General features: G+C 46.0%; 1 protein-coding gene across 11 annotated transcripts in view; it reads right to left on the bottom strand.

Annotated features, from left to right (window-relative positions):
• Positions 1 to 3398, bottom strand: part of nrxn3a (neurexin 3a) — a 36293-nt gene extending 32895 nt beyond the window's left edge. For 10 of the 11 annotated variants that reach the window (XR_011928386.1, XR_011928385.1, XM_072457940.1 and 7 more), the window contains exon 1: positions 3161 to 3398. The gene's annotated coding sequence lies outside the window, so the exon portion shown is untranslated. Of the gene's footprint in view, positions 1 to 3072 lie in introns of all 11 variants that reach the window. The other variant, XM_072457937.1, reaches the window with a different exon arrangement.
• Positions 3399 to 4419: the final 1021 nt, after the last annotated feature.

Below are 4419 nucleotides of genomic sequence, written 5' to 3' on the forward strand. Positions count from 1 at the left end.
ACGCGCCTTTTTCAGAGCACTTGTGTCGCTCTTATCAGCGGCGGGCAGGGCCGTTCTCCTGGGATTATTGTGCCAGATCTCTCCGCAGATAGAACTCTTATCAACAGCAGCGCGGCGCATTCCTTCTGCACCGAAGACGGAACTAATTATTTGCCTTATATTCCGTAACCATCCAGAGCCTTGTGTTGTTGTTTTTATTTATTTTTTGGGGTCCCATAAACGTTTCTGACGGAAGATTATTTGTAGATTTTTCTCTTTCAATTAGGTGTGTCTGTGTGTATGTGTATGTGTGTGTGTGTGTGTGTGTGTAACAGAGAGAGAGCCTGGGTTAAAAGGCTAAACGGCCTGATCATTGTTGCCCGTGAAAAGGCTCTTTTGAAACAGCCAGGAGAGACAAGTCCACATCAGTGCGGACAAAAGGCGGCGCGCTCTGAATCCTATTAACATCAGCCGCCGCCTGCAAATACGCGCGTGTTGATGCAAATAAAAGCGGCCCACCAGGAGCCCCTTTTGTGCTTAAATAGATGTCACTTGCCAATGATTTTACAGCAGGTGCATCGCTCACACACACACACACACACACACGCACACGCACACGCACACGCACACACGCGCCGGATGTGTAACAAAATGTCTGTCGCTCGGTCTCAGATCATATCAGCTGAGAGGCGCGTGCACACGGGGATGTGCGCGCGTGTTTTGCTTCACTCATGCATGTCATCACTCTGCTCCAGCCGTGCACGCGCCCGCCACTCCAGACCACATGCACAGCTTTCTGGTGGTCAAAATGCAAATATATAGGCCTATAAGTGGGAATATAAATCAATAAAAACCGAAGCGTTTGGATTATGTCAAATTTATTTTCTGGGTGGCCTATAAAAGGGCATTGTATAAACTAATATAAGAATGGAAGATTGGAAAATGCTGAAAAGATCAATCCGAGACATATATGAAAAAAATATTGTTGAGAAAAATAGGCCTATTTAACATTTGTGACATTTTGGGAAATTCGAACAATCACCACCGACAGAAACGCGGAGGGAGGCTGTTCGAACTTAAGTGAACAGTACTTTATAGACCTATTTAAAATTAATTATTGCCAATATAATATCTCCAAATGCATGATTTAATGCCACAGGCTTATTTTTGGGCCAGTCGCCATTGGGTCCCATGATTTCACCTGCTGTCTGTCAGATTGACGCACATCTGCACATAAAGAGCCTTTACGCACAAATACCAGTCCGATATTTAGAATCAGAGCCAATCCGATCTGGTGTGAGAAGGTGTGAGAGCCGCTGTGCTTCTGCTGCAGAGCCTTGACGGCATTACATCACCGACAGAGAGCACCCACTTCACCCCGCCGCACGCGCACGCGCACACGCACACGCACATGCACACACACAGCTCCACGGAGCATGCTCACACATGCTTCACACATTTTAGGCCCGTGTTTCATGTAAATGAGTAAAGTGAATAACAGTACGTGAAGCACGTGCACGTGAATACAATTCCAGACACACCCACAACGTGCACGCGCGCACCCACGCCACTGATACAATTATGTAACATCCTTATGTCCACTCAGACATTTAACGTTTGGCGCACCATTAGTTGTACAACATACATTTGTATCCATTTAGTTAGGCTTTTTGGTCTCTATCTGGGCAAAGCTACACAGTGAATTATTATGTTTGAATATGTTTTCTCCTTTGACAGATAGACATTAATGATGGAGCGAGGCCCACTGTGAGGACCACACCTTATGTAACGCAAAAGCAACGCCAGTGGAGCCACGAGCTCTTCAGTTCCCAAGCGCCGTCCTGAGGAGCAAGACCTTTATTTTCTTCCTAATTCTTACCATTTTGCACAGAATTATGGCCAGCCCCAAAGACGCAGAACAGCGTTACAACCGCTGCAGATGCGCGCACACAGCAGGCCTCCATCACCTCTGATCGTTTTCATCTCAATCTTTCAACACTATTTATTTTGTTTGTTTGTCACATCCCACACAATTCAACCAATAATTAAACACATCATTCTAAGATGCAATGTCCAACTAAGTGCATGCGATTTGTTTATTTAATCGAACGAAACAAACGAGTAGATGTTAAATGCCAAAAAAAGAGAAGAGAAGATTTGATTTGTGCAGATGCCATTTTGTGCAGGATGTCGGGCCCGCAGAGGAGGCACGCCCGTGCGGAGCAGCCCGAGCAGAGAATCCCTTTCGCATTAACACCACACTCTAATCCCATTAAGTCCTCAATCCGACACACGCCGACGCTCACGGCCAGTGCGCGCGGAGCCGGAGCCCAACTTCACGCGCCACATCTGCTTGTACTCAGATGCCAAGGAGAGGGCCTGGACCAAAGGATGTGTGTGTGAGGCAAGAAACGTGACAAATGCATCAAACACGTCCATTTCATTTGTAACTGTTTCCCATCAGACACACGTTTGACTGACAACGAGCTTTCATCCGTGCATCTGGAATTAAAATAGGCCTATATGTGTTTAAAAACCTAAAAAAACACACAAAAAACACCAAATATTGTTATAAATGTATTATCTTGCTCTAAAGAATAGGCCATCAGTGATCGCCAGTGTCTCGGAGCGTCTGCGCGCGGGAGAGAGACGCAGCTCGTGTTTGATGCTTCACTTCTGTTCCATCAGTGGAAATGGCTTCTTTAGGCCTCCGTTTGTTAAAGCTGCAGATCAGAACAATGCAGACACTCGACACCTGCCCAACACACTATTCATTATTCATCATCACAGAAGGTAAAGGCAGCGCTTCTGGTGCGGTCCAGCACTTTAACCATGACATCCGACGCAATTCCGTGCGTCTTTTTTAATTACATTTTTTTTTTAACAGAAATTATTTCGCAAAAACGGTGAATTAAAACACAAAACACAGCACATAAAACACACACGATCCCTGCGTGATACAAGGCCGCGCATCTCGCTCACATGAACACACCTGGCACGGCTCAGACATGACGCGTTTTCCACTGCACACGAAAAAAAAACACTCGAGTAAACGAGTCGACGGGTCTTCTGCCCGTTTCTATAGACACAAACCTTCGGCTCTCAGATTTCTGTGAAACCAGATCCTCCTCGATGTTTGGCCCCAATGTGTCTAACGCGGCAGAGAGCGGTGCGCACTGACCTTGGCTCAAACGCATCCAGAATAATCCACAGAGTAAAATCCCGGGTACATTCCAGTGAGGCGGCAGTCATTAGTCCCGGTGCGGCGCGCGGAGCTGGCACGGGAGCGGCGGCATGCGCGTGCTGTGGGTCCCGCCAGCCTCGTGGAGCGCGGTGCGGAGGATGCCCGTGTGCCGCTCAGAGGTGCGTGCGCTTGCTGCGGGCAACATTGAGCGTCCACGGCCCGCCCTCCGCCGCGCGCGCGTCAGTATGGGCGTGCTGGGTGTGCGCGGGCGCGTCCACGCACTTGCGCAGAGCCACTACACGAGCGCGTCTCGGACACGATAAGGACGAAAAGCGTTTGAAACATCGTTTACACTGAAGGGCTTATTGCTGTGGTCTGTGGGCCTCCGGACCATGAGCCAATCAAAAATAAGACGTGTGTTTACTGACGAGGAGAGGAAATATTGTAAGTCTGGTGGAAATACTTCAGACAACAACATTGGGCAAAATAACAAGGAAAAACAAACAATTCTTTGATAACACAACAGAGGCTTTTTTGTATAGTCTATTTATATATTTATACTTTTTTTTTAAGATGGTTTGATCTTAATAACCTCAGATGAACCATTAAGTCATGACATGATTTTAAAAGCCTAATAAATATTTAACATTTATGCAACCAGAAAGTAAATTCTATCAAAAGCCATCAATTTGCAGTGGAAACAATAAACGAAAAAAATAGTCAACAGCAAATAACTCTTTGTCATTTATTGTGTTACAATGTTATGAGTCAATACAGACATCTGGAAGGTTGGAAATAGATTATGGACCAAGCGCCAGCCACTGATCACCACAAATGTTGCAAGCTGTTTTAACATGCATTACATGTCATGCATTGTACGTGTCCTTCTATTCTTGGTGGAGGGTCTGGCTGTCGGTGTCTGATGAGGTGTCCTGCTTCACATGCCTCCTGCTCCTCACCTAATCACCATCTGCAATCAGCACAAGCCCTCTGTACCTCCAGCCCTGCAGTGGTCATCTCCTCACACACCCAGACCGCCACTGCAGAGAGCCGGAGGGGCTTACAGGTCACCAGTCTGATACTGCCAGAAATGTAATGAATACTCCTTATTCTCAAGTCAGTGGAAAAAAAAAAAATTTAAAGTAGAGCTGGGCAATATCAAAACTGTATGGAGATTTGGAATATTAAGTACATCATTAGTATAATAAAAAACAATTAAAAAGTGGCAAAGAATTTATTAAAATGTATCTTCCAAA

Source organism: Eucyclogobius newberryi, unplaced genomic scaffold (assembly GCF_026437365.1).
Source record: "Eucyclogobius newberryi isolate DKJ021-1_F unplaced genomic scaffold, fEucNew1.0.hap1 SCAF_21, whole genome shotgun sequence".
Lineage (NCBI taxonomy): Eukaryota > Metazoa > Chordata > Actinopteri > Gobiiformes > Gobiidae > Eucyclogobius > Eucyclogobius newberryi.